The following is a 10,358-nucleotide window of genomic DNA, read 5'->3' as shown; positions in this document are numbered from 1 at the left end:
AAAGGACGAATGCTAGACAATACAAAACAATCCTGCTACAGGCAATGCTGGCTCAGCATCACATTTATCCCACATGAAATCACAAGCAAATAGAAAACTGCAGCAGTGAGCCTCTTATTCAATGTAGGATTAAGGAGACATCAGTAATAATGCTGCCTATGTGACTTCACGCTATGCTTTGCTCAGTAGTTCTCTCTGCTTTATGAAGCCTTCCGGTCCTAAGATGCCACACACAACGAGAAAGGGTGGCTTAGATGCCCAAGTTGTAAGAGACCTGTATTCTCTAAATCTGGAACCCTGATCACATGTACTGGGTAAATAACAAGCTGCAGTTACTATAGGTAAATAGAGCAATTAAGCTACCTCATCCTTTTTCTTTAGAAATACTGAAAAACCAAAAAGTCTTCTGCCATTATCTGTTGCTTCCACATTGATTTAAAGTCAGTTGGAACTCTAATTTTGAGACTAGAGACTTTCAGACTTGGTAAATGTTCCAAAAAAATGGCAAGTAGTGGGTTATGGTCTGTACAATTTGGGAAGTGGATAAAGCATCGCTATTTTCTGTGTACTCATTTGTCTGGCTTGAGAAGCAGAATCTTTCAGTAAGCAAATACCCTTTGTGAAGAGTCTTGGATGGAAGCTGCCAATCCCAAGCGGTATACTCATGAACAGGAGCTAAAATAAATTTGCTATGATTGACATCACTGTCCTTTAACTAATATGCAGCCTGGGATTTAGAATGTCAGCATCCATTTCCAGTCTTTGCATTGGTATTTTGCTACACTGCAAATTCTTTATAACAATGATGCCATCAATTGTATTTCCAAATTTTCCAAGAATGGTTCAGTGATTTATGCAGTTCTGTATGTGAACTGTGTGATATAAGGATGTCACATAAAAAGATGACTGTAATTGTAAAGCATGTTTGCTCTTTTTCTAAATCCAGGGATACAAAGCATATCTTAACCTTTTACCTTTGTTATATCTCTGTGCTTTGAGAGCTCTCCTCACAGGTTTTGGCCAGTGTAAACAATGTACTGTTTACATCAAACCTTTCTTCGCTGTAGCTGCAGATGGAAATATTGAACAAAAAAGAAAAATACCTTTTGATTCAATGTTCTCAGTGCCTAGAGACACACTCTAGAATTTCTTGCACACCACACACATAATTATTATACACATTATGAAAAAGAAAATCATAAACTGATAGAAGCTGACAATTCCTATTTAAGTTTACCTACAAAGTTGAGAGCTCATGTCTTCAGACCAGGGGACATGTAGGGGCAAATCTTCCTTCCTCCGGGGTTTACGCTTGTAAAGTCTTCATAGCTCTCTGTGTCTTAATGTGTTATTGGTTTGTTTTTGAAGAAACAACATTTATATATATATAATTGGATGTATGTATGTTCCACCCACCATCACTCCAAAACGCATGGAGATATTTCAACCAAACTTGCCACACATATGACTGAGACTCATGTGAGTGCCCCTGTCATCTTTGTACAGCACTGTGCTATATGTCAGAGCTATATTTGGATAAAACGCATCAACACATTTCAACCAAACCTGCTATGTTCCACCATCACTCGGAAACGCATCACCAAACTTGCTAGTCATATGACTGAAACTCATGTGAGTGCACCGCTGATCAGCTCTGTGCTATATATAGAGCTATAGATATATATATATATATATATATAGATATAGAGCTATATTTGTATGTATGTATGTATGTCATCACTAGGAAATGCATGGAGACATTTCAACCATACTTTCTATACATATGACTGCGACTCATGTGAGTGCACCAGACATCTTTGTACAGCGCTGTGCTATATGTCAGAGCTATATTTGGATGTATGTATGACTGTATGTTCCACCATCACTCGAAAACACATGAAGACATTTCAACCAAACTTGCTAGACATATGACTGAGACTCATGTGAGTGCACCGCTGATCTTTCTACAGCGCTGTGCCATATGTCAGAGGTATATCTGCATCTATGTATGTATGTATGTGTGTATGTATTGCTCAAAGCCGGGTAATCAGCTAGTATTTATATAAACCTTTATGTATGACATTTGAGCATATTACACAGTATTGCAGAAGACAAACCTGCATACTTGACAAGTACAACCAGTGACTCAGCAGGGAAAGAGATTTCTGCCCAAGAAATCTTGGCCAAGAAAGCTTACAATCTTAAATGTAACAATACCCAGATAAATATATATTTATCAAAAAGGTTTACATATAGAGAAATCACAAATAAAGTCAAAAAGCCAGAGAAAGGAAAACTGTAGTCACCTTTTCAACTGTTGTTAGGGAAGCAAGTAATTCATTTGCTTCATCATGCTTGAACCCATGCATGATCCGATATGACCACTGAGGGCCATATTTATAAACCAGTGAAGCTGACTTTCACCAAATCAGTTACTGTCATTTAAAACACATACACCAGGAAGATTCATCCTTGGTTAATGTTTCTGAATGTTAAAAATTTGCCCCTTTTAAATACCTATAATAGGAATTCAAGTATTTAACTATATATATATATATATATATATATATATATACACATATATAATTGGATGTATGTATGTGTGTATGTTCCACCGTCACTGGAAAACACATGAAGACATTTCAACCAAACTTGCCATACATATGACTGAGACTTACGTGAGTGCACCAGACATCTTTGTACAGCGCCGTGCTATATGTCAGAGCTATATTTGGATGAAACGCATCAACACATTTCAACCAAACTAGCTATACATATGACTGAGACTCATGTGAGTGCACCAGACATCTTTGTACAGCGCTGTGCTATATGTCAGAGCTATATTTGGATGTATGTATGTGTTATATAAACAGAAGTGTGTATGTGATCACTAGGAAACGCATGGAAACATTTCAACCAAACTTGCTAGACATATGACTGAGACTCATGTGATTGCACCGCTAAGGTATATGTCAGAGGTATATTTTCATCTATGTATGTATGTATGTGTATTTATATTGCTCAGCACAGTGTGCCTTTTGCTTAGATTTGTACATACTTTTTTTGGACTATAATATAGGATTGCAATAAATAAATACCCGGGCAACGCCAGGTAATCAGCTAGTTTTAATCTAGAAAATTCCTTGTGTTCATTAAGTAGATGGGTAAGTAGCACGTACAGTGTGCAAAAATGCATTTAGCTGTCTATAATGTCTATGTGGTAAACAAATCTCATTATATATATTTAATGTACAGCGCTGCGTAATATGTTGGCGCTATATAAATCCTGTTTAATAATAATAATAATAATATAAATAATAGTGGCATCTTCTTAGTAATATGGTAATTGGGATGCAGAGTGAAAATGTATATCAAATAGAGACAGGAACTGTTGGTGATATATAAAAAAGCCTATGGAAGACCACAGCAAGCATATAATGTTTGCATACTAGGCATGAAGATATGGTCACATCAACCTGCTGAATTTTCAAATGAGCATCAGAATGCTGAGGAAAGCTGAAATAAGGGATTTTGAACGTGATATGGTTGTTGCTGGGCTGGTGGGGTTAAGCATTTCAAACACTTCTGATCTCGCAGGACTTTCACATAAAGATTCTGCTTCTCAAGCCAGACAAATGCTCCTTAAAAGGGTAAAATGTCCAGTGATGGGTATTTTCTGGGTGAAAATGCCTTGTTGATGCCAGACGTCAGGGTCGACCAGATGGGTTCAAGCTCATAGAAAGGCAACAGTAATTTGAATAACTATTTGTTACAAAGTATGCAGAAGGTCATCTCTGAATGCACAACACATGGAACCTTGAAGCAGATGCTACAGCAGCAAGAGACTACACCAGGAGCCAGTGCTGCCAGCTGAGAACAGCACCTGTAGCTGCAGTTCAGATGAGCTAACCAAAATTGGACAAGAGAAGATTGAAAATGTTGCCTGGTCTGATGGGTCTCAATTTTTGCTGTAACATTTAGGTAGGGTCAGAATTTGGAATTAACAAAATGAAAGCATGGATCCATCCTTCCTTCAGTGATTTAGGCGAGTGATGGTGTAATGATGTGGGAAATATTTTCCTGGTACCCTTTGGACCCCTTAGTACTAATTGAGTATCATTTAACTGCCACAGCCTACCTTGGTATTGTTGTTGACCATGTCCATCTCTTTATGCCCACAGTGTATCCATCTTGTGATGACCACTTCCAGCAGGATAAGGTGCCATGTCACAAAACTCAAATCATCTCTAGTTTCTACTACATGACTACATGAGTTCTTTGTACTGGACTGTACCACAGTCACCAGATCTCAGTCCAATAGAGCATTTCTGAGATGAGGTGGAGCAGCATATTTTGCGAATCTGGGCAGCCGATAAACCTGAGGCAATTGCATGTTACGACTATGTCAATAGGTCTGTAAGTCATGTCAATGGACTAAAATTCCTGAGCAAGTCTATACCACAAAGAATTAGGGCCGTTCCGAAATCAAAAGTAGGGCAACACAGTAATATCAAGGTGTTCCTAACAAAAAGTGTACGATAAGTATATAAATTATACAAATATATATAATTTTGAAAAGCTATAAAAGATTTAGCTGTGTATTATTTGATTATTTGAACAGATAGGGCATTTGGGTATTAGAGAATACAAAAACAAATGATTTGTTCTAGAACTATTTATGTGGTAAAGCATCTGGTAATCAGTGAAATGGGTTTGTTGTGTTTCTATATAATTGTTGATGATGTTCTAAATGACCAGTAAAATGTGGATAAATTAAAATTTGTTTCTGCTGGATTAAAAGCAGAGATAAAAGTGCAGCTGCTTCTCACAGAAACATCACATCACACGGTAATATAAAATATAAAAACTGTTATTACTGCCTCCCTGTTGGGAACATCTCCCTGCCCCACCTCCTGTGGAGTAAATAAGGTTTATCTCTCCAACAGGGGCTCAGACAGCAAATAAACCCTGACAGCTCCCCAATCCTCTACAATTATTTATTTTCTCTCGTGTCCTTTATTAAAAGACAAACTCTAGCCAAAGAATTTACCATAACTTACCTGCAGGGAGCAATGTCCATTATAGGAGAATAAATCATTGGAATAATATTCATGATTTGTGGTTTGCCTGGAGTCACTGACCTGGCATGAGACAAATTAGGCAATTCATTGTTTTGCCTTTAGGTCTGTATGATCCTTACAGTCAGAAACAAGAAGGCACAGAAGCAGCTCCAGTTCTAGCATTTTTAAAAGGTTTCTTGTAAAATACTTTTGACAGTGGAAAAAATTGTTCAGCCTACATGCTTGGTTGAAGTGATGAATTTCTGTTAGGCCTTAGCATTTGGAAAGGCTAAGAAATCTGTTGATTGAAGACACCATATCTAGTATATATTCAGCAGTGCTGTTAACAAGCCTAGCAATTTTCAGACAGTTTATTAAAAATCCTTTTCATTGTCTTGATTTTTACATATTACACTTAGACGTTTGTCTCTTAAATATAAAATATACATGCAAAAACTCTGTTTTTTTCAGAACTAAGTTCCATTTTTAGGAATACATGATCAGACACTTGGTTTATGGGCAACCCGACAGTCCATAGCTTTGTATTTGAAAAGTACGGATGTACCCAATGTATCAGAAATACTGCGTAGATTAAATTTACAATTTTTTTACGAGAAATTGCTGAAAGTATAAATAAACTGTTGAAGTTTCATGCATATTGGTCTCATTGGTTTGCGCACCCAAAATGTATGGTGCGAGTATAGTTCAGTATGTTTGATATCCTGTATCAATGTCTGATATTTTTCTTGTCTTTAATTTGGTCATTGATTTACAGTTTTTTTTTCTGCGCTATGTTTGTTTTGTAATTTCTATTTTTTCTTTCTTTTCTTTTTTTACATTGTTTGTACTGAAAAATCTTTCAAAAAAATTATCTTAAAAAAAAAAAAAAAAGAATACATGATCAGGCATGTCATTAATACAGAAACTTTCCCTCTGCAATAATCTATTTTACCTGCTCCAGATTTCTTAAAGATCATAAGGAGGAAAAGGAAAAGTACGAAGGCAGCGCTCTCCGATGGAACCAGGGACAGGTGAGTCGTGTGTGTTTAGTTCCACTTTAACAAGTAACTTGCACAATTATGCATCTCTTTTAGCAAAGCATTTGTTATTTATCTTGCGTGCATTTAAGAGTCAAAATCTGTGTTTTATTGGTATTGTTCTGTTCATTCATTACATTGTTTTAGTTTGCACTGTCCTGCAACAAAATTGACAAAAACTTCATGTCACCTGTCAACAAAATCAATGAAAAATCCATTTTCTATAGGGCTTTTGTGAAAAAATGCCCTATTGACAGGATGCATCAGTGCCACATGAAAGCATCATTGAACCCTATCTTACATAATAAAAATCACATAAAAGATGAACAAAAGGGCACACAGATTTGGATATGCGCAGGGAATACCTTTGGGCTAGCATTTGTTTACTTCCCATGGGCTAAACCAATATTTCAAATATGGGCCATACTGTATGTCATGACATACTTTATTGTGTTCATCACACAAAAGTGTGTATTGTTCATCACAATAAGGCAATGTTGCAGTATATATATTTATTAACACTTTTTTTTAATTATTTTTTTCATCACTAAAAAACAAGAAATTTTAACTTAAAGTTAAATAGAGGGGATAGGGTTATTGGAGGCAAATTTATATTCATTAAAAGATAATATTGTGTTAAAAAAGCAAATATTTCTTTTAGTGTTTTGAGTTGCCTTTATTAGCTTGGGATCATGCTGTAAATCTTCACTAACAATGATCTGCACTAGATCTGAACTAACAATGCTGTAGACACTGTTTTATTATACTGTCAGTTTAATATTTTATTCAATGTGATAGGTTTTCTAGTCTCCAGTCCTAAAATGGTAAGTCTCAAAAAAAAACTTCTATTTCTAGTTTCTATTGACTTGCATTTACTGCAAATAACAATAATATTTTTTTGTTAAATATCTGTAAGAAATGATGGAGCCTAAATGCTCAGTTTAACTTGAGTAACTGTAGGATTTTTTAATACCCAGTACATGTGTGATAATACTACATTTTACCTGCAACTGACCTCCTTCCGATATGCATTTCACAGACCCCTCTCAAAAGGATGTCATCTACCTGTACAGATGACTAACAAGAATCAGAGGCGGAAAAATTGTATTTATATTATGTGTTTTCTAGTTTTAGAGTGTGGAAAGTTAGAAATGTCTGTCTGGGTTTTAATAATTTAATAGAAAGGGTAAACATCATGCCATATTTTTGTGAGTAAATAACTGATGTTTTATACATCCAATGAGTTTTGGGGATCACGCCATTATCTACTTTATTGAGGCTTTAAAAAAACAAACTCTAATACAGTTAGTAACAACTACAGTGTATTTAAAAACATAGACCTATTGATGCCAGAAAAAAACAATAGTGAGCTGCTAATACAAGAAGTCAATGTAAATTTTTCATTTATTTAAAGTGCAAGTAAACCCAAAACCAAAAAAATCACTCTTACCTACAATCCTGCAAATCCGTGTATCCTTCAAGTTTTTTTTTCCTATCGGTTCCCGCAGCGTCTCGGTATCTGTCTTCGGCCCAAAACAGAGGGAGCGCCAGGCGCTGCCATCTTCTCTTCTTCTATGTTCTTCTTCCTAAGTCACCCAAACTCGCACTGCGCAGGTGCAAGATCAGGTGACATAGATTGAGAAAAACTTTGCTAATCTCACTGCGCATGCGTGAGTGTCACAGATTCCCGCAAGTCCAGGTCACCTGTGCCTCCTTGTTACTCACCTTCCTTGCAGACCCCTCTTCCTCTGTATCCAACACTCTGTTTACTTCCTCCTCCAAGTCAGGTGATTCTCTGTCAGCTGCCCGTGTTCCCTCTGCTGGCCAACATCTAAATAACACCTGAGACTATCCCAGCAATCAATCCCACCAGCATCCCTCTGCTGGTGGGATTGATGTCTCTGGCTCACTTGATCCACACCCATCTCCCCTTCTTAAGGAAGTGACCTGGCAACAGAAAGTTGCCTGAACAAGGAGTTCCTTTGGCTCTGCTTCCAGGTTACTGTTGTTTATCTCTATTGTTCCTGATTCTCCGTGTTCCGACCCCGGCTCGTTCCTGACTACTCCTGCTTGCTGCCCGTCCTGACCTCTTGCCTGTTTCCTGACCATCCCCTGTTCGCTGCTGGTCCTGACTTTTTGGGCTGTCTGACTACCCCACTGGATTTCCCTTTTGTACTACGCTTCTGTCCCTGCTTGTTGGCCGTCACCTGCCTTGGCAGGCACAGGGGCCGCAACCTGGCAGTAGCTTGCCGCACAACATCCTCACCTCTAAAGGCTCTGGAGAGGACCAAGCTACTGCTTGGACCCTGCACCCCATGCACTTCTCCACACATAGGGTGGGTGACACACTGGGTCCACCACTTTGCCTTGTGAAGCCGTGACAGTGAGATTGGCATTTTTTTTCCCCCATTGATGAAGGGGCCCCTTCTGCGCATGATAATCTGGAATGCGCAGAAGGAGCAGCCAAGAGCCTCCCGAGATGAGTGATGTAGGTATCCCAGGGGGCTCTGCGCTCCCATTCATTCTTAATGGCCTAGGCGATCAAGAATTCAGGGGGCAGTGCTGCCTCCTAAAAAAAAGGGTGTTGCACTTAAAAAAAACACTAAGAAACAAAATGTTTACTTGAAATAAAAGGGTTGTCTACTCATTTATGTAAAGTAAAAATTCTGAGTTTAGGTACGCTTTAAGTTATCCTGACCTCACCTTGTGATGCCCCAAGTAGCTGTGTTTAAATTCATCCCTCATAAATTGATTGATGAAGGGTTTCACAAGGACACATTTTTGGACTAACTTAGTTACACAGTGCCTATATGTGCATGTTTATTAGTTGTCTGTCTTTCTTTTTAACTCAGTTTGGCACATATCAAAATTCATGTGGTTTAGTATAGGTCCTGTCCTAAAAGAATCTACCTTGCTGTGGTGGAAGGTTTATATTCTTCTGACCAAAATGAATGGATTAGGAAACATTTAATGCTAACAGCAGTGGTGTACATGGATACCTGCAGTTAAACCATAAAAAGAATCTAAAAAGGGCCCTTCTCCTGTATCGAAATCAATTGTGATAGTCATTAAATAAACACAGCATCTTAGCATCGCCCAATACCCATCATAATCATTTGCATTTGCCAACACCTGTAGAAGTGTTAAGTGTTTACAAGCAGTTCTAATTCAAGTACAGTGATACCTCGGCTAACAAAGATAATTTGTTACGGAATCACATTTGTTAGCCAAAATACATATTTGAGCAACAACATGTAGTAATATGTAATATAATTCAACCCCCATTAACCTGGGGAGCGTGAATGGTGACCAATACATTGTCTAAATACTTTGTGATGGATGACAACTTAAAAGTAACAAAATTTTATGCAAATTAAGGATTTGTATATTTGTTTTAACATTTGTAAAAAACAATATTAAAGTTTTTTATTATATTTCATTATTTCAAAATAAAGTTTTCTTTGTTTGGGGTCCATAAGATTCAGAATTCTTCTTGATGGGAAGGCTAGGATGTCAAAAATGGCCTCCATGAATCCCCTAGGTACAAGGATGAAAAGAGCAGGTATTAAAGAGCTGACAGGAGTACAAGGATATGTAACATCACTGATGTTGCTGGATGTGACCATGGATAAGGATCACCAGTAAGAAGTTATAATCAAGCCAAGATCAGCAGCAGCAGCCAGGCAAGGCATTGCCACAGCAGCAGGCAATACAGGAAAGTACAAGAGAAGCAGACAGGAACCCAAGAGAACAAGACAGAGTCAATACAAGAGTGGCTGAGCAGACAGGGAAGAGCCAAGAGGAGTCTCGGACAACCCAGATTGGTAATAGATCAGGATCAGATGCTGAATTACTGGTAAGAGGAGTACAGCTGAAGATCTTTCAGCACTAAAAGCTTAACCAACCTGCCAGGCACCACAACTGGCACAGTAGCTATGAGTGCATGTCTACACACACAACAAACTATGCAATTGTATATACTGCAAATATTCACAAGTGACCTTGCAGGAATCTGGCTCTATCTTCTTGATAGTTCCTAAACATAATGTTGTTAGTTAAACCTTACCATAAAATGTTTTCCTATTTCAGCTTTGTATTCTTTCTAACACAATATTGATACACCTACCATTTATTTTTTTCACCTTGCTGGTAACCAGGTTGAACCCTTTAAAACTGCAGTACTTCTTTTGCCTTTAAAACTGCAGTACGTCTTTATGGCATAGATTCACGAGAGATGTCTGTCCTTATTGACATGATTGCA

The 10,358-nt window shown here is 37.7% G+C and overlaps 1 long non-coding RNA gene across 1 annotated transcript; it reads left to right on the top strand.

Annotated features, from left to right (window-relative positions):
• The first annotated feature begins 212 nt into the window (after positions 1 to 212).
• Positions 213 to 5,954, top strand: LOC140322101 (uncharacterized). Its single transcript, XR_011919136.1, has 2 exons — positions 213 to 341; positions 4,182 to 5,954. It is a non-coding gene; the product is annotated as an uncharacterized lncRNA (long non-coding RNA).
• Positions 5,955 to 10,358: the final 4,404 nt, after the last annotated feature.

This window comes from Pyxicephalus adspersus, chromosome 2 (assembly GCF_032062135.1).
Source record: "Pyxicephalus adspersus chromosome 2, UCB_Pads_2.0, whole genome shotgun sequence".
Lineage (NCBI taxonomy): Eukaryota > Metazoa > Chordata > Amphibia > Anura > Pyxicephalidae > Pyxicephalus > Pyxicephalus adspersus.
This window is presented reverse-complemented; position numbering and strand designations above follow the sequence as displayed.